Source organism: Aquarana catesbeiana, linkage group LG05, assembly GCF_042186555.1.
Source record: "Aquarana catesbeiana isolate 2022-GZ linkage group LG05, ASM4218655v1, whole genome shotgun sequence".
In the NCBI taxonomy this organism is placed as follows: Eukaryota; Metazoa; Chordata; class Amphibia; order Anura; family Ranidae; genus Aquarana; species Aquarana catesbeiana.
In genome coordinates, this window is record NC_133328.1 from 349,427,418 (window position 1) to 349,448,346 (window position 20,929).

Here is a 20,929-nt window from a genome sequence, read left to right on the forward strand (position 1 = left end):
CTCAAAAACAGCCTCTGTTTTACTTGCAAATGAATAGAGAAGCATGATCTGTAAATACCAAGCTACTACAGCCTGAATTAGTGCAATACCACAAATGACACCCACGGCTATAAGAATACCCAAACAGTGCATGCATCTAATTGGATGCAGAGAATTTTCCTTGTGGCTCCTTTAGCAAAAGGCAATTGAAAAATCTGTTTGTCAAGCTGGGTGGTATACATTAATTACTAATTAAATTTCTATAAAACTATTTACACATCACTAGTGCTTCACACAGCCCCAGTGTTATGTGAGTGGCCACTCCTAAGACAGAGACAGGTTTTGACAATTTCTTTATTAAAAAATAAAAAAACAGTTTCCCCCCCATATAAATCCATCGTCAATATTGCCGTCCGCCGCATCCGGAAAAAAAGAAAGCTCCCGCCGTCAAGGGTTGGGGCAAAGATTTCTGACACACTAGGAGAAACCGACAGACAGGCTAGGGTAGTATATGTATAGGATAACTGTGTAACTGCCTGTCCGTATGAGCAGACAGATACACTGACAATGCCTTACAGGCTCCTAATAAAAATAATAATAAATGCGTATTTTTTTACTTGCAAAAAAATCAGCATTTATTATCTTTTTACAAAGGTGAACTTGAACCTCCACACCTCAAATCACCCCAATTCCTGTATTTTCAGGCCTCAGATCACCACAATTCTTCCAACTTCACACCTCAGATCACCCTAATTGCTTCATCACTGTAGTCCCCTGCACACCTATTCCTCTTTGTACCCCCCAGCCCCCCATGCACATTTGTTCCCCACTGTATCCCACCCATACTTCTATTCCCCTCTGTACCCCCCACAAATCTGTTCCCCTTTGTACCTCCCAACACATCTGTTCCTCTCCGTACCTCCCCCCTGCATCCCTGTTCCCCACTGTATCCCACCCACACATCTGTTCCCCTCTGTACCCCCAACCACCCCCACTCTGTTCCCCTCTGTACACAATGCAATGCACTATAAACTTGCAGCAGATTCAACATTTTTTTTTTATTTCATGTGACTGGGTGCAGCACTGAGTGTGCTGCCTGTTCTTCCATTACCCGAGACAACGGCGGTGGTGGCCTCTCCTTGAGGAGAGTGGCACTTCTGCCTGTCCTCCCACAACAGATCCCTGATGGTCCAGGAGGAGGGAGGGAGGGGAAATCATGGCAAGCCCGGACTTACATGCAGGTCTTCCATCTCACCCACCCAGCCTGAGGCACTTCCGTCCGGCTGCTCTTTGTCCCGAATCTCTCCCCTTCTCTTCCCACTGCTGCTACTATGGCAGCACTGCAGGCTGGGGATAGAGTGAAGTCCTGCCAGGGGAGCACTTTGATCATACAGGGAGTCCAGCACAGCCGGCACTCACAGTGAGAGATCCATCCCAGAGAGCTCAAGTAAAGCAGGCTGACACAATGGGGGATGGAGAGGGCAAATTGTTTGTGCGGGGATATCTTCACAGATGCATTTTACCACCCCCCTAGCCTGGTGCCATAAGGCACCCATGCTACCTTATGGTAATGCTGGCCCTGCAGGTATTTTAAAAATTTGAATCTCCAGCGAGTGGCTGGGGATCTGGCCCCTACCCTGGAGACCTAGGCAGCTGCCTGACCTGCCTATTGCTAGCACCAGCTCTGCTGCCATCCATGAATGCTAGCCACCAACTGCAGGCTCCCCTGTTTGACAGTTTTTATATAGGTAAGAGCGGGGCCACCTGGCGTCATCACCTGGTGGCACCACCCCCCCTTGTGAGGTCACGGACCGGTGCATGCTGGGTTGGTGATGTCACAAGAGGGTGGTGCCATCAGGCCATCAGGTGACTTCGCCAGGAGGCCCCACCCTTACCTATATAAGAACTGTCAAACTGCGGTGGAGGCATTCGGTGGTAGGCCGTCAATGAGTGCGGAACATTTTTTTTGTTCTTTTTTGGGTGTGGCGGGTTATATGATTGACGATGGCTTGGGGACACTTTTTTTATTCATATTTTTTAATAAAGGAATTGTCAAAAACTGTCTGTGTTTTTTTTTTTATTTTTGACACTTTTTTGGTGAATGGGTAGGGGTACTATGGGGGGGGCAGGATCTGGGGGCCCCCTTCTTAAAGAGGGCTTATTCAACATTTTTTTTTTATTTCATGTGACTGGGTGCAGCACTGAGTGTGCTGCCTGTTCTTCCATTACCCGAGACAACGGCGGTGGTGGCCTCTCCTTGAGGAGAGTGGCACTCCTGCCTGTCCTCCCACAACAGATCCCTGATGGTCCAGGAGGAGGGAGGGAGGGGAAATCATGGCAAGCCCGGACTTACATGCAGGTCTTCCATCTTACCCGCCCAGCCTGAGGCACTTCCGGCCGGCTGCTCTTTGTCCCGAATCTCTCCCTTTCTCTTCTCACTGCTGCTACTATGGCAGCACTGCAGGTTGGGGATAGAGTGAAGTCATGCCAGGGGAGCACTTTGATCATACAGGGAGTCCAGCACAGCCGGCACTCACAGTGAGAGATCCATCCCAGAGAGCTCAAGTAAAGCAGGCTGACGCAATGGGGGATGGAGAGGGCAAATTGTTTGTGCGGGGATATCTTCACAGATGCATTTTACCACCCCCCTAGCCTGGTGCCATAAGGCGCCTATGCTGCCTTATGGTAATGCTGGCCCTGCAGGTATTTTAAAAATCTGAATCTCCAGCGAGTGGCTGGGGATCTGCCCCCTACCCTGGAGACCTAGGCAGCTGCCTGACCTGCCTATTGCTAGCACCAGCTCTGCTGCCATCCATGAATGCTAGCCACCAACTGCAGGCTCCCCTGTTTGACAGTTTTTATATAGGTAAGAGCAGGGCCACCTGGCGTCATCACCTGGTGGCACCACCCCCCCTTGTGAGGTCACGGACCGGTGCATGCTGGGTTGGTGATGTCACAAGAGGGTGGTGCCATCAGGCCATCAGGTGACTTCGCCAGGAGGCCCCACCCTTACCTATATAAGAACTGTCAAACTGCGGTGGAGGCATTCGGTGGTAGGCCGTCAATGAGTGCGTAACATTTTTTTTGTTCTTTTTTGGGTGTGGCGGGCTATATGATTGACGATGGCTTGGGGACACTTTTTTTATTCATATTTTTTAATAAAGGAATTGTCAAAAACTGTCTGTGTTTTTTTTTTTTATTTTTGACACTTTTTTGGTGAATGGGTAGGGGTACTATGGGGGGGGGGCAGGATCTGGGGGCCCCCTTCTTAAAGAGGGCGTATTCAACATTTTTTTTTATTTCATGTGACTGGGTGCAGCACTGAGTGTGCTGCCTGTTCTTCCATTACCCGAGACAACGGCGGTGGTGGCCTCTCCTTGAGGAGAGTGGCACTTCTGCCTGTCTTCCCACAACAGATCCCTGATGGTCCAGGAGGAGGGAGGGAGGGGAAATCATGGCAAGCCCGGACTTACATGCAGGTCTTCCATCTCACCCGCCCAGCCTGAGGCACTTCCGGCCGGCTGCTCTTTGTCCCGAATCTCTCCCCTTCTCTTCTCACTGCTGCTACTATGGCAGCACTGCAGGCTGGGGATAGAGTGAAGTCCTGCCAGGGGAGCACCCTTACCTATATAAGAACTGTCAAACTGCGGTAGAGGCATTCGGTGGTAGGCCGTCAATGAGTGCGGAACATTTTTTTTGTTCTTTTTTGGGTGTGGCGGGCTATATGATTGACGATGGCTTGGGGACACTTTTTTTATTCATATTTTTTAATAAAGGAATTGTCAAAAACTGTCTGTGTTTTTTTTTTTATTTTTGACACTTTTTTGGTGAATGGGTAGGGGTACTATGGGGGGGGCAGGATCTGGGGGCCCCCTTCTTAAAGAGGGCTTATTCAACATTTTTTTTTTATTTCATGTGACTGGGTGAAGCACTGAGTGTGCTGCCTGTTCTTCCATTACCCGAGACAACGGCGGTGGTGGCCTCTCCTTGAGGAGAGTGGCACTTCTGCCTGTTCTCCCACAACAGATCCCTGATGGTCCAGGAGGAGGGAGGGAGGGGAAATCATGGCAAGCCCGGACTTACATGCAGGTCTTCCATCTCACCCGTCCAGCCTGAGGCACTTCCGTCCGGCTGCTCTTTGTCCTGAATCTCTCCCTTTCTCTTCTCACTGCTGCTACTATGGCAGCACTGCAGGCTGGGGATAGAGTGAAGTCCTGCCAGGGGAGCACTTTGATCATACAGGGAGTCCAGCACAGCCGGCACTCACAGTGAGAGATCCATCCCAGAGAGCTCAAGTAAAGCAGGCTGACACAATGGGGGATGGAGAGGGCAAATTGTTTGTGCGGGGATATCTTCACAGATGCATTTTACCACCCCCCTAGCCTGGTGCCATAAGGCGCCTATGCTGCCTTATGGTAATGCTGGCCCTGCAGGTATTTTAAAAATCTGAATCTCCAGCGAGTGGCTGGGGATCTGCCCCCTACCCTGGAGACCTAGGCAGCTGCCTTGACCTGCCAGACTGCATGCTGTTTTTTTAAAAAATTTGGCAGTGGGTCTTATTTTATTTTTTTTTACTTTTTTTTTTACTGGCCATTTTTTTTTATTATATTCCACAGAAAGCCCATTCACAGTTGGGATGCTGCAGCTGGCTTTCCGCCCCTGCCCCTTAACAACCAGCTTTTACTATGTCTTGATTGGGCAAAGCTTTGCCAAATCAGGGCACAGAATGCACTGTGCAGCATGCAGTGCTATACCAAACACCCTGCAAATTCAGGTGTTCCCTGAACGGGGCGAACAGCCAATGTTCAGCCAAACTCATGCTCGGCCAAACCGTTCACGCAACCTTAGTGCAAAGCTACAATCTTCTGTTGGTAGGCCTCATCTGGCTTAGGGAGAGGCTTTTTCTTTGAGCAGTGATTCCTACCTTGCTAGTAACCAAACTACAGAAACCAACTGGAGTGGTGATGCCTCAGAAGTGGTTGCATGGGACCTTTTTGCAATGAGAGACAAGGATCCAAATGGGCTTTCCCTCAAGCTTATAGATAAACACCAGCAAGGATGCCAAATTCATCAACAGAGTGCAGAACAACCACGTATAAATTAATACATATGACTACTAATACTTATCTGCATCAGTGTAAATAAATGATTATATACAAACACTTCATGTACATGTGACCAATTATGATCTGATAAAGTCTCTTTGTGCGTGTCCTTGTGCTTCAATGTACGATGTCGTCCAAAACCAGCTATGCATCAACTCGTGCTCCAGAAAATAACTATAATCTACCACAGTGCACCTCCACCTTATAAAGTGGCCCCTTAGCTCAAATTTAGTTTCAATGTTTTTTATTAAAGTTTTCATATAAATGTACAAAGAATAAGAAAAGAAATACAATGCATTGATACTTTCCATTAAATATGCAGCATAAATCGGCGAATCTCGTATATGTACCTGTTAACAAATTTAGGCCATATTTGAGCTGCTGAGAATATGTACCATTTTTTGGTGAGGGTGCCTGCTGTCCCTCTCTCCCCGTACACCCCTCCTGAGAACATACTGTGCCCGGGTTGAGAGGTTACCCGGCTGACCCCACCTAATTTCAAAACAAGGTATCTTCAGAAGTAAGAGCATTTGGTTAAAAGAGCGTAGTGGATATTCCTTTGTGGCACAGTGAATTGCTTCACCAAGTATGATTCATTAGGATCAAAGTATCAAAGAGATTTATCTTAACATGTAAAACATAAACAGACTTAAGGCCCATACACACGATCAGACTTTTTCACAACAAACATGCAAATTAACTGTTCTAAGGCAACATTCGACCCTGATACTGGTGGCAATACTGAAACTTTGTAAAGATGTTGGTATGAGCTGTACTGACTGAGCTGTCAGAGAGAGCAGACGTCTGTGTTAGCAGCTCCAGCCATCCGGGCTCCCAGCCACCCAGTACTCATCCCGGACTCCCAAGTGGAACTGCACAGGGACCCCCACCTGTGCACCGAGCGGCCACTGCCATCTGGAAGCCGCGTTCCAGCCCGCCAGCTCCATAGGCCCTCCCCGCAGGACACTCTGTGGCTTCAGCCTAGCTCTGGACAGTGCCAACCTGCCGCTTCTCTTCCCACAGCCCGATTGGCAGTCCAACCGGCAGGCCCGTGCACCACCTCCTACTGGATCCATCCTCCTCCATCACCATCCTCGGACGGACCAGTACCCGCACCAGGATCTGAGCAGCCGGGCACCCTGCAGCTCGGGCCTAGCCGGTGGCCATCTTGGTCCTCCCTCCCGAGGCCACAACACTCCGCCAGCTGCCCGGAGAACATTCCCGCACTTCCCAGCAGGACCCACCGGGACCTCGGTCCCAGCTGACCCCCCCAGCCCAGCTCACCAGTACATCCAATGCCACAGCACACCCACTGTGGCTCAGGCCTAGCCTGTCGGCCATCTTGGTCCACCCACTTCGGCAGCTACTACCACTTCCACCCGGAGCTCATCCCCGCCCCCCCAGCAGGTAGTACCGGGACCTACCCCACTATTCACTGACAGGACCCAGCCACCTCCGAGGTCGAGCATCAGGACAGCTCGCGACTCGGGCTTAGCCCGTCGGCCATCTTGGTCCACCCAGGGCGGCCGCAACCACTACCTCCACCTCATCCCGGACCCCACCCAGCAGATTAGTACCGGGACCTGGCCCCCCCAGGCCTGCACCAGCCCACCTCCAGACAGTACCACCGCAGCCGCTGTCCAATCACCCAGCTCTCTAGCTGTTAGACTCGGGGGACAGACCATGGCTGCGGCCTAGCTCCAGCCACCCAGCAACCACTCCTGTCCAGCAGGCCCCCATGCCCCTACACCTGGAACACCCCCTCCTCTACACTGGACCTCACTACGTGGGCACAGGCTACCACCGGAGAATTGGACCTGAGCAGCGCCCATCTTAGATCCTCCGAGACCCAGCCGCAGCACCATTCCAACCAGTAAGTAGCGGCCAGATCCCCCATATGCTCACCCCCCCACCCCCCACTGTCATCCTCCAGACCATCCTATACAGGTAAGCCACCAGGGTACCCTAGTAGTTGATCCAGGGTCCTCGGTCCGATCGCCCCTCGGGGGGTCAGGAGGGAATTTTTCCTCTGCTGGAGTAATTGGCCAGCTCAGCTAGGGGTTTTTTCGCCTTCCTCTGGATCAACGGGAGGGTGGTAGCTAGCCCTCCAGGTAGCCCTCCATCTCCTCCATCATCTTCCTTCAGCAACTATGTGCAATTTCAAGTACTCAGCGAACGCCCTCCATAGGCTAAGAAACATCGGTTCAACTCTACCAACCGCTACTCAAAAAAGACCTAAAAAAAAAAAATTACTAAGGACCAACCTACAAGCAACCATCAAATACAGGGAGACACCAATCCAACTAGAACAACTAGCATGCGCCCTGATCAACACCAGATCTGCAGTCAAGCACAGACTGGAAATCCACGACTTCATCATCGAAAACAACATAGATTGCCTCTTCATTACGGAAAGTTGGCTAACATCCGACTGCAATACCATCCTAACTGAATTGGTGCCTGAGAACTACACCATCCTAACCGAGCATAAAATAGGAAAAAAAGGAGGAGGCCTAGCAGTGATCTTCAAATCTCACCTTGCCTTCACCAAACCAACTTCACAGAACTCAGTGCCTTTCATGGAGACGCTTCCCCTGCATCTTCAAACAACACCCCAAGACACCATTCACATATTACTATGCTACAGACCACCAGGACCAAAGACCAATCTCATTACACCACTCACTGAACTCATTTCAATGCACACCCTAAAAACCAAAAACCTTCTGGTACTTGGAGACTTCAACCTTTGGGCAAACTCTACCCAAGACCCTATTGCGACCGCCTGCATCAACCAACTGGAAGAACTAGGTCTTCAACAGCTGATAAATACTCCAACGCATGTTTCAGGACACACTCATCTTCGAACAGACTATGGACATCAACATATTCGACAACACACCACTACCATGGACGGACCACCACGCTATCAAATTTAAAATCACCTTTAACACCACCCTCCAAAAACAGAAACATGCAACAACAATACACCGGAACAGATCTCAGAAGAGACTGCACTCTGAACTCTTCAAAACCACATTATCAAACAAAATACAATCGCTAAACTTAAACCTCTCAACGGAACAAACACTCAACTCCCTAAACAAGGAACTACTACAAACAGCAGACTCAGTAGCGCCAAAACGCAGAACACTCATCCGCAAAAAAAACTCGAGATGGTTTAATGGCACTCTCACCCTACTCAAGCAGGAATGTAGAAGAGCTGAAAGAGCATGGAGAATAAATCCTACCAAGGAAAACCATACAAACTACAAAGTACTCACTGTGAAATACCACAAAGCAATCTTCACAGCCAAAAAAGAACATTTCTCAATACCATCTCAACTGCCTTAAACCGGCCACGGGAACTTTTCAAAATAGTCGCCCAGTCAATGAACCCGACCTGCTTAGAGCCCCCAGCAAACTATACTCAAGAATAGGGATAAGCCGAACACCCCCCGGTTCGGTTCGCACCAGAACCTGCGAACAGACCGAAAATTTGCACGAACGTTAGAACCCCATTGACATTTATGGGACTCGAACGTTCAAAATCAAAAGTGCTCATTTTAAAGGCCAATTTGCATGGTATTGTCCTAAAAAGGGTTTGGGAACCCGGGTCCTGCTCCATAGGACATGTATCAATGAAAAAAACTTTTAAAAATGGACGTTTTTTCGGGAGAAGTGATTTTAATGATGCTTAAAGTTAAAAAAAAGTGAAATATTCCTTTAAATATCATACCTAGGGGGTATCTATAGTATGCCTTTAAAGTGGCGAGTGTTTCCCGTGCTTAGAACAGTCCCTGCACAAAATGTCATTTTTAAAGGAAAAAAATTCATTAAAAACTGCTTACGGTCTTTAATGTAATGTCGGGTCCTGGCAATATGGATGAAAATCAGTGAGACAAACAGCATGGGTACCCCCCAGTCCATTACCAGGCCCTTTGGGTCTTGTATGGATATTAAGGGGAACCCCGCACCTAAATTTAAAAAAGGAAAGGCGTGGGGCCACCAGGCCCTATATACTCTGAACAGCAGTATACAGGCGGTGCAAACAAGACAGGGACTGTAGGTTTGTTGTTAAGTAGAATCTGTTTGTAATTTTGAACTGGTACATTTTTAACGTGTTTAGCTCCAGCCAAAAAATCTATTTTAAGCTTTTTGGAAAACATAGGGAAGGGTTATCACCCCTGTGACATTTGTTTTGCTGTCTGTGCTCCTCTTCAGAAGATTTCCCCTCACTTTTTGTCCCAATGACAAATGTTTTTTTGAAAATTTGGGTTTTTTTTGTGAAACAAGGATTGGTGATAAAGCATCAGTGGAAAGGAGAAACGTTTTTCCCATATTAACTCTTACAGGAGAGAATTTCCCTTCCTAGGGGTAGATTTATTCTCACTTCCTGTTGTCTCCTTCTGTTTTCAAGTAGGAGTTGTTTGTAAGTTGGATGTTTGAAAGTAGGGGCCTGCCCTATATACTCAGCAGAAATTTGGGCCTTAGGTGTTGTTGTGGCCACAACACTGTAAGCCCTCACAGGGCCCTGCTGTGAAATGTTAGATCAAGAATTGTAATTACATGCCCCTGTTGAACAGGGGCAGAAAAATTGGGCCTTTGGTGGTGGTGGTGCTAGTGCCACAACACTGTAAGTCCTCATTAGTCTTGGTGGGCGCAGAAACGGATCCTGCTGTGAAATATTAGATCAAGAATTGTAATTACATGCCCCTGTTGAACAGGGGCTGAAAAATTGGGCCTTAGGCACTGGTGCTGGTGCCACAACACTGCAACACCTCACAGATACTCTAGTTGGAACGCAGAAATGAGCCCTGCTGCAAAGTATTGCATCAAAAATTGTAATTACACGCCCCTGTTAAAAAGGGGCAGAAAAATTGGGCCTTAGACACTGGTGCTGGTGCCACAACACTGCAACCCCTCACAGATACTCTACTTGGAACGCAGAAACGAGCCCTGCTGCAAAGTATTGCATCAAAAATTGTAATTACATGCCCCTGTTAAACAGGGGCTGAAAAATTGGGCCTTAGGCACTGGTGGTGGCACCCACAACCAAAAATGTTCGTACAAGCTATCAGCATGATCATTGAGGAGGAAGAGGATAATTACTCAGGATAGTCACTCAGCATCAGCATAGGCAGTCTTTGAAGGGATCTGAGATTTCAAAAAAAAATATTCGGTTACATCAGCATCAGGTGCTTGGTAGCTGGTGGTGATCCAAGACTTCATTTTTATGAGGGTCAGTCGATCGACCGAGTCGGTGGACAGACGCACCCTGTGATCGGTTACAAAGCCTCCAGCAGCACTGAATGTGTGTTCCGAAAGAACGCTGGATGCAGGACAGGCCAGTAGCTCAATTACATACTGTGGAAGCTCTAGCCAGTGATCCATCCTCAAGACCCAGTAACCCAGAGGATTTTCGGTGGGAAAGGTGTCCCAGTCAGATCTTGCCCCTAGGTATTCCTGCACCATGTAAAACAGACGCTGGCGATGGTTGCTGGAACCGATCATACCTTGGGGCTGCGGACCAAAAAATTGTCTGAACGCATCGGTCAGACGGCCACCTTCTCCACCGCTCCTTCTTTGACTGACTGAAGCCTCAGCAACACGTTGTCCAGAAACAGGAGTTTGTAACCTCCCAGTCTCTGGGAACGCGTTGCACAGACCTTTCTGCAAGGCCTCCCAAAGATGTTTCATCCTCTGCTCCCTCTGTGATGGCAAGATAAGGTCCACAACCTTACCCTTGTAACGTGGATCAAGGAGGGTTGCCAGCCAGTATTGGTCCTTCTCCTTGATACCACAAATACGAGGATCCTTACGCAGGCTTTGCAGGATCAGGGAGGCCATGCAGCGTAGGTTTGCTGAGGCATTCGGTCCAGAGTCCTCTGGGTCACTAAGGATGACATGGTCTTCAGCCACCTCCTCCAAGCCACGTACAAGTCCATGTGTTTCTTGGGACTGATCCCTTAAAGACTGCTGCTGATGCTGAGTGCCAGGCTCCACCTCCATACTGACACAATCCTCCTCATCCTCCTCCTCGTCCTCCTCCTCCTCGTCCTTGTCCTCTTCCTGTGTGATCGGTGGGCATGCAGGAACACTGTCTGGATAAAGGGGGCCTTGAGAGCTAAGGAAGTCCTCCTCTTCCTGCCTCTGTTCTGCCTCAAGTGCCCTGTCCATTATTCCACGCAGCATGTGCTCCAACAGGTGGACAAGGGGGACAGTGTCACTGATGCATGCACTGTCACTGCTCACCATCCTCGTGGCCTCCTCAAATGGTGACAGGACAGTGCATGCATCCCTGATCATGGCCCACTGGCGTGGGAAAAAAAAACAAGCTCCCCTGACCCTGTCCTGTACCATAGTCACACAGGTAATCATTGATGGCCCTCTGCTGCATGTGCAGCTGCTGCAGCATGGCCACGTTGAGTTCCACCTGGTGGGCATGTCACAGATTAGGCGGTTCTTGGGCAGGTTAAACTCCTTTTGGAGGTCTGCCAGCCGAGCACTGGCATTATATGACCGGCGGAAATGCACACAGACTTTCCTGGCCTGCCTCAGGACATCCTGTAAGCCTGCCCAAGAACCGCTGCACCACCAAGTTAAGGACGTGAACCAAACAGGGCACATTCGTCATTTGTCCCTGTCGGAGGGCAGAGAGGAGGTTGGTGCCATTGTCGCAAACCACCATTCCTGCCTGAAGTTGGCGTGGAGTCAACCACCTCTGAACCTGCCCCCGCAGAGCTGACAGAACCTCTGCCCCAGTGTGGCACCTGTCCCCCAAGCACACCAGCTCAAGCACCGCATGGCATCTTTTGGCCTGCATACTTGCGTAGCCCCTTGAACGGCTACGGAGCACTGCTGGTTCCGAGGACAAAGCACAGGAAGAGGCCAAGGAGGAAGAAGAAGAGGAGGAGGTGGAGGAGAGAGGTGTGTCACAATCATTAGTAGTGGCATTTTGGAGGTGTGGTGGCAGAACAACCTCCAACACTACTGCACCTTGTCCTGCATCCTTCCCAGCTGCCAACAGATTCACCCAATGCGCGGTGAAACTTAGATAACGTCCCTGTCCATGCTTGCTGGACCATGAGTCAGCGGTAATATGCACCCTACCGCTGACTGCTCTGTCCAGCGAGGCCAATACATTGCCTTCCACATGCAGGTAGAGAGCCGGAATCACCTTCCATGAGAAAAAGTGGCGTTTGGGTACCTGCCACTGAGGAACCGCACATTCCACAAACTCACGGAAGGGGGCAGAGTCTACCAACTGAAAAGGCAGCAGTTGAAGTGCTAGCAATTTTGCCAAGCTAGCATACAACCGCTGGGCATGTGGATGGCTGGGAGCGAACTTGTTTCGGCGGTGCAGCAGCTGGGGCAGGGAAATTTGCCTGGTATAATCTGACGTCGGTGTACCGAAAGCAGATTGCCCACAAGTACTTGGCTGTGACACACCTAATTCTACACCTTCATTCCTCTCAGTGCAGATCTCAGAGAGGACTGAAGGTATAGTGGGGTTGGAGATCTCAGCTGATGAGGCGCAAGGAGAGGTCCTCTTTTTTCTTTGGTGTGGGTCTTTTAGATACCCTTGCCAACGAACTGCATGGCAGGTAAACATATGTCTGGTCAAGCATGTGGTGCCCAAGCGGGAGATGTTTTGGCCACGCGAGATACGCTTGAGACATATGTTGCAAATAGCAGCAGTGCGATCTGATGCACTTGTCTAAAAAAAGGCCCACACCAAAGAACTTTTGGAATAACGCGCAGAGACAGCAGCGCCCTGCATATGCAGAGCTTTGGGGTGTGAGGCTGTCAGTGTGCTGCCCTTAGGCTGGCCCCTGGAGGGCATCCTGCCTCGTTGGTGATGTGCCTCCTCCTCCTCCTCTCTCCTATCAGGCACCCACATTGAGTCAGTGACCTCATCATCCCCTTCCTCCTCATCACTGGAGCAAACCTGGCAGTATGCTGCAGCAGGGGGAGCATGACTGCCAGATTGCTGTCCTTCTTGGGCACCCCCTCTGTCCGTGCTCACGTTACTGCCTTCATCTAGCCTAGTATCATCATCAGAGCCTTCTAAATGCTGGGCATACTCCTGGAGCATGTACCCAACACTGTGGTCAAACAGTTCGAGGACTCCTCAGGAGAACATGGTGGGGCTAGGGAAGGAGTCACTGATGCCATTGAGCCAAGGGAAGAGGCCGCGTTGGCAGATGCTTTGCCAGACAAAGTACCCTGAGCATGGGTGAGAGAGGATGAGGAGGATGAGGACGTTTTGGTGATCCACTCGACCAAGTGTTCCGCATGTTGCGGCTCAATGCGGCCAGCTGCCGAAAAAAAGGCCAAGCGTGTCCCACGGCCATGTGCTGATGAGGATGCACCATCTCCACGACCAGCACTGTTGCCTCTAGACACAGAGCCTGCTTGCCCTCTTTTATTGGCTTGTGACTGTCTGCTTCTCCTTGTTGGCCTTCCAGACATACTAATGGCCTGTAGCTGCACTAAGCTGGGATATATATATATATATATATATATATATATATATATATATATATATATATATATATATATATATATATATGTATATATATATATATATATGTATATATATATATATATATATATATATATATATATATATATATATATATATATATATATATATATATATATTGATACTGCAGCTAGCAAAATCAACTGCCTGCCTGTAGTATGAGAATACCACCAACCTTCTACAGGTATCTTTAGCTGAACACTCTGCAGAGCTCGCAAAAAACTAACTTGTAGCTTATTTAGCTGCCTGCGGTAGTGATAGGGTCAGGAAAACACCACCAACCTTCGACAGGTAGCTTTAGGTGAACACTGTGCAGAGCTCGCAAAAAACTAACTTGTAGCTTATTTAGCTGCCTGCGGTAGTGATAGGATCAGGAAAACACCACCAACCTTCGACAGGTAGCTTTAGGTGAACGCTGTGCAGAGCTCGCAAATAACTAACTTGTAGCTTATTTAGCTGCCTGCGGTAGTGATAGGATCAGGAAAACACCACCGACCTTCAACAGGTAGCTTTAGGTGAACACTGTGCAGAGCTCGCAAAAAACTAACTTGTAGCTTATTTAACTGCCTGCGGTGGTGATATGATCAGGAATACACCACCAACCTTCGACAGGTAGCTTTAGGTGAACACTGTGCACAGCTCGCAAAAAACTAACTTGTAGCTTATTTAGCTGCCTGCGGTAGTGATAGGATCAGGAAAACACCACCAACCTTCTACAGGTAGATTTAGGTGAACAATGTGCAGAGCTCGCAAAAAACTAACTTGTAGCTTATTTAGCTGCCTGCGGTAGTGATAGGATCAGGAAAACACCACCAACCTTCGACAGGTAGCTTTAGGTGAACACTGTGCAGAGCTTGCAAAAAACTAACTTGTAGCTTATTTAGCTGCCTGCGGTAGTGATAGGATCAGGAAAACACCACCAACCTTCGACAGGTAGCTTTAGGTGAACACTGTGCAGAGCTCGCAAAAAACTAACTTGTAGCTTATTTAACTGCCTGCGGTGGTGATAGGATCAGGAAAACACCACCAACCTTCGACAGGTAGCTTTAGGTGAACACTGTGCACAGCTTGCAAAAAACTAACTTGTAGCTTATTTAGCTGCCTGCGGTAGTGATAGGATCAGGAAAACACCACCAACCTTCTACGGGTAGCTTTAGGTGAACACTGTGCAGAGCTCGCACTACACTAACTTGTAGTTTTAGCTGAACACTGTTCAGAGGACGCACTACACTAACTTGTAGCTTTAGATGAACAACGTTCAGAGGACGCACTACACTAACTTGTAGCTTTAGCTGAACAATGTGCAGAGGTCGCACTACAGTAACTTGTAGTTTTAGCTGAACACTGTTCAGAGGACGCACTACACTAACTTGTAGCTTTAGCTGAACACTGTGCAGAGGTCACACTACACTAACTTGTAGTTTTAGCTGAACACTGTGAGGATGACGCACTACACTAACTTGTAGCTTTAGCTGAACACTGTGCAGAGGTCGCACTACACTAACTTGTAGTTTTAGCTGAACACTGTGAGGAGGACGCACTACACCAACTTGTAGCTTTAGCTGAACACTGTGAGGAGGATGCACTACCCTAACTTGTAGCTTTAGCTGAACACTGTGCAGAGGTCACACTAAACTAACTTGTAGCTTTAGCTGAACACTGTGAGGCGGACGCACTACCCTAACTTGTAGCTTTAGCTGAACACTGTGCAGAGGTCACACTAAACTAACTTGTAGCTTTAACTGAACACTGTGAGGAGGACGCACTACACTAACTTGTAGCTTTAGCTGAACACTGTTCAGAGGACACACTACACTAACTTGTAGCTTTAGCTGAACACTGTGCAGAGGTCGCGCTACACTAACTTGTAGTTTTAGCTGAACACTGTTCAGAGGACGCACTACACTAACTTGTAGTTTTAGCTGAACCCTGTGAGGATGAAGCACTACACTAACTTGTAGCTTTAGCTGAACACTGTGCAGAGGTCACACTACACTAACTTGTAGTTTTAGCTGAACACTGTGAGGATGACGCACTACACTAACTTGTAGCTTTAGCTGAACACTGTGCAGAGGTCACACTAAACTAACTTGTAGCTTTAGCTGAACACTGTGAGGAGGACGCACTACACTAACTTGTAGCTTTAGCTGAACACTGTGCAGAGGTCGCACTACACTAACTTGTAGCTTTAGCTGAACACTATGCATAGGTTGCACTACACTAACTTGTAGTTTTAGCCGAACAATGTGAGGAGGACGCACTACACTAACTTGTAGCTTTAGCTGAACACTGTGCAGAGGTCGCACTACACTAACTTGTAGTTTTAGCTGAACACTGTGCAAAGGTCGCACTACACTAACTTGTAGTTTTAGCTGAACACTGTGAGGAGGACGCACCACACTAACTTGTAGGTTTAGCTGAACACTGTGAGGAGGATGCACTACCCTAACTTGTAGCTTTAGCTGAACACTGTGCAGAGGTCACACTAAACTAACTTGTAGCTTTAGCTGAACACTGTAAGGCAGACGCACTACCCTAACTTGTAGCTTTAGCTGAACACTGTGCAGAGGTCACACTAAACTAACTTGTAGCTTTAACTGAACACTGTGAGGAGGACGCACTACACTAACTTGTAGCTTTAGCTGAACACTGTTCAGAGGATGCACTACACTAACTTGTAGCTTTAGCTGAACACTGTGCAGAGGTCGCGCTACACTAACTTGTAGTTTTAGCTGAACACTGTTCAGAGGACGCACTGCACTAACTTGTAGTTTTAGCTGAACACTGTGAGGATGACGCACTACACTAACTTGTAGCTTTAGCTGAACACTGTGCAGAGGTCACACTACACTAACTTGTAGTTTTAGCTGAACACTGTGAGGATGACGCACTACCCTAACATGTAGCTTTAGCTGAACACTGTGCAGAGGTCACACTAAACTAACTTGTAGCTTTAGCTGAACACTGTGAGGAGGACGCACTACACTAACTTGTAGCTTTAGCTGAACACTGTGCAGAGGTCGCACTACACTAACTTGTAGTTTTAGCTGAACACTGTTCAGAGGACGCACTACACTAACTTGTAATTTTAGCTGAACACTGTGAGGAGGACGCACTACACTAACTTGTAGCTTTAGCTGAACACTGTGCAGAGGTTGCACTACACTAACTTGTAGTTTTAGCTGAACAATGTGAGGAGGACGCACTACACTAACTTGTAGCTTTAGCTGAAAACTGTGCAGAGGTCACACTACACTAGGGATGAGCTTCGAGTTCGAGTCGAACTCATGTTCGACTCGAACATTGGCTGTTCGCAAGTTCACCGAACAGCGAACAATTTGGGGTGTTCGCGGCAAATTCGAATGCCGCGGAACACCCTTTAAAAGTCTATGGGAGAAATCAAAAGTGCTAATTTTAAAGGCTAATATGCAAGTTATTGTCATAAAAAGTGTTTGGGGACCTGGGTCCTGCCCCAGGGGACATGGATCAATGCAAAAAAAAGTTTTAAAAACGGCCGTTTTTTCAGGAGCAGTGATTTTAATAATGCTTAAAGTCAATCAATAAAAGTGTAATATCCCTTTAAATTTCGTACCTGGGGGGTGTCTATAGTGTGCCTGTAAAGGGGCGCATGTTTCCTGTGTTTAGAACAGTCTGACAGCAAAATGACATTTTGAAGGAAAAAACTCATTTAAAACTACCCGCGGCTATTGCATTGCCGACAATACACATAGAAGTTCATTGATAAAAACGGCATGGGAATTCCCCAAAGGGGAACCCCGAACCAAAATTTAAAAAAAAAATGACGTGGGGGTCCCCCTAAATTCCATACCAGGCCCTTCAGGTCTGGTATGGATATTAAGGGGAACCCCGGCCAAAATTTAAAAAAAAAAATGACGTGGGGTTCCCCCTAAATTCCATACCAGACCCTTCAGGTCTGGTATGGATTTTAAGGGGAACCCCGCGCCAAAAAAAAAAAAAAAAACGGCGTGGGGTCCCCCCAAAAATCCATACCAGACCCTTATCCGAGCACGCAACCTGGCAGGCCGCAGGAAAAGAGGGGGGGACGAGAGTGCGGCCCCCCCTCCCTCCTGAACCGTACCAGGCCACATGCCCTCAACATTGGGAGGGTGCTTTGGGGTAGCCCCCCAAAACACCTTGTCCCCATGTTGATGAGGACAAGGGCCTCATCCCCACAACCCTGGCTGGTGGTTGTGGGGGTCTGCGGGCGGGGGGCTTATCGGAATCTGGAAGCCCCCTTTAACAAGGTGACCCCCAGATCCCGGCCCCCCCCTGTGTGAAATGGTAAGGGGGTACATAAGTACCCCTACCATTTCACGAAAAAAGTGTCAAAAATGTTAAAAATGACAAGAGACAGTTTTTGACAATTCCTTTATTTAAATGCTTCTTCTATCTTCCTTCATCTTCTGGTTCTTCTGGCTCTTCTGGCTCTTCTGGTTCTTCCTCCGGCGTTCTCGTCCAGCATCTCCTCCGCGGCGTCTTCTATCTTCTTCTCCTCGGGCCGCTCCGCACCCATGGCATGGGGGGGAGGCTCCCGCTCTTCTCTTCTTCTTTTCTTCTTTTCTTCTTTTCTTCTCTTCTTCTCTTCTTCATTTTCTTCTCCGGGCCGCTCCGCAATCCATACTGGCATGGAGGGAGGCTCCCGCTGTGTGACGGCGCTCCTCGTCTGACAGTTCTTAAATAACGGGGGCGGGGCCACCCGGTGACCCCGCCCCCCTCTGACGCACGGTGACTTGACGGGACTTCCCTGTGACGTCACGGGGAATGCCACAGGGAAGTCCCGTCAAGTCACCGTGCGTCAGAGGGGGGCGGGGTCACCGGGTGGCCCCGCCCCCCCCGTTATTTAAGAACTGTCAGACGAGGAGCGCCGTCACACAGCGGGAGCCTCCCTCCATGCCAGCATGGATTGCGGAGCGGCCCGGAGAAGAAAATGAAGAAGAGAAGAAGAGAAGAAGAGAAGAAGAGAAGAAGAGAAGAGCGGGAGCCTCCCCCCCATGCCATGGGTGCGGAGCGGCCCGAGGAGAAGAAGACAGAAGACGCCGCGGAGGAGATGCTGGACGAGAACGCCGGAGGAAGAACCAGAAGAACCAGAAGAGCCAGAAGAACCAGAAGATGAAGGAAGATAGAAGAAAGAAGAAGCATTTAAATAAAGGAATTGTCAAAAACTGTCTCTTGTCATTTTTAGCATTTTTGACACTTTTTTCGTGAAATGGTAGGGGTACTTATGTACCCCCTTACCATTTCACACAGGGGGGGGGCCGGGATCTGGGGGTCACCTTGTTAAAGGGGGCTTCCAGATTCCGATAAGCCCCCCGCCCGCAGACCCCCACAACCACCGGCCAGGGTTGTGGGGATGAGGCCCTTGTCCTCATCAACATGGGGACAAGGTGTTTTGGGGGGCTACCCCAAAGCACCCTCCCAATGTTGAGGGCATGTGGCCTGGTACGGTTCAGGAGGGAGGGGGGGCCGCACTCTCGTCCCCCCCTCTTTTCCTGCGGCCTGCCAGGTTGCGTCCTCGGATAAGGGTCTGGTATGGATTTTTGGGGGGACCCCACGCCGTTTTTTTTTTTTTTTTTGGCGCGGGGTTCCCCTTAAAATCCATACCAGACCTGAAGGGTCTGGTATGGAATTTAGGGGGAACCCCACGTCATTTTTTTTTTTTAATTTTGGCCGGGGTTCCCCTTAATATCCATACCAGACCTGAAGGGCCTGGTATGGAATTTAGGAGGACTCCCACGTCATTTTTTTTTTTTAATTTTGGTTCGGGGTTCCCCTTTGGGGAATTCCCATGCCGTTTTTATCAATGAACTTCTATGTGTATTGTCGGCAATGCAATAGCCGCGGGTAGTTTTAAATGAGTTTTTTCCTTCAAAATGTCATTTTGCTGTCAGACTGTTCTAGACACAGGAAACATGCGCCCCTTTACAGGCATACTATAGACACCCCCCAGGTACGAAATTTAAAGGGATATTACACTTTTATTGTTTGACTTTAAGCATTATTAAAATCACTGCTCCTGAAAAAACGGCCGTTTTTAAAACTTTTTTTTGCATTGATCCATGTCCCCTGGGGCAGGACCCAGGTCCCCAAACACTTTTTATGACAATAACTTGCATATAAGCCTTTAAAATTAGCACTTTTGATTATTCATGTTCGTGTCCCATAGACTTTAACGGTGTTCGCATGTTCGAACGAACTTTTTTTGCTGTTCGCATGTTCTGGTGCGAACCGAACAGGGGGGTGTTCGGCTCATCCCTACACTACACTAACTTGTAGTTTTAGCTGAACACTGTGAGGAGGACGCACTACACTAACTTGTAGGTTTAGCTGAACACTGTGCAGAGGTCGCACTACACTAACTTGTAGTTTTAGCTGAACACTGTTCAGAGGACGCACTACACTAACTTGTAGCTTTAGCTGAACACTGTGCAGAGGTCGCACTACACTAACTTGTAGTTTTAGCTGAACACTGTGAGGAGGACGCACTACACCAACTTGTAGCTTTAGCTGAACACTGTGAGGAGGATGCACTACCCTAACTTGTAGTTTTAGCTGAACACTGTGCAGAGGTCGCACTACACTAACTTGTAGTTTTAGCTGAACACTGTTCAGAGGACGCACCACACTAACTTGTAGGTTTAGCTGAACACTGTTCAGAGGTCGCACTACACTAACTTGTAGTTTTAGCTGAACACTGTTCAGAGGACACACTACACTAACTTGTAGCTTTAGCTGAACACTGTGCAGAGGTTGCACTACACTAACTTGTAGTTTTAGCTGAATACTGTGAGGAGGATGCACTACACCAACTTGTAGCTTTAGCTGAACACTGTGAGGAGGACGCACTACCCTAACTTGTAGCTTTAGCTGAACACTGTGCAGAGGTCACACTAAACTAATTTGTAGCTTTAACTGAACACTGTGAGGAGGGCGCACTACACTAACTCTAAATAGTCTAGCTGGCTGACTGTGGTACTAATAGGATCAAAAGAACACCAGCAATTTTCTTCAGATAGCTGTAAATACTGTAACAAGACAAGCCTGCCTGTCAGTAGGAAGATAACAGGAATGGATCTAGCTAAACTGAATACAGTGTATATATATATATATATATATATATATATATATATATATATATAAATATATATATACCGTATTTATCGGCGTATAACACGCACTTTTTTCCCCTTAAAATCAGGGGAAAATCGCGGGTGCGTGTTATACGCCGATCCCCTGCGATCCGGAGCTTCCAGATTTTCAAAATCGCCGACCGTGATTT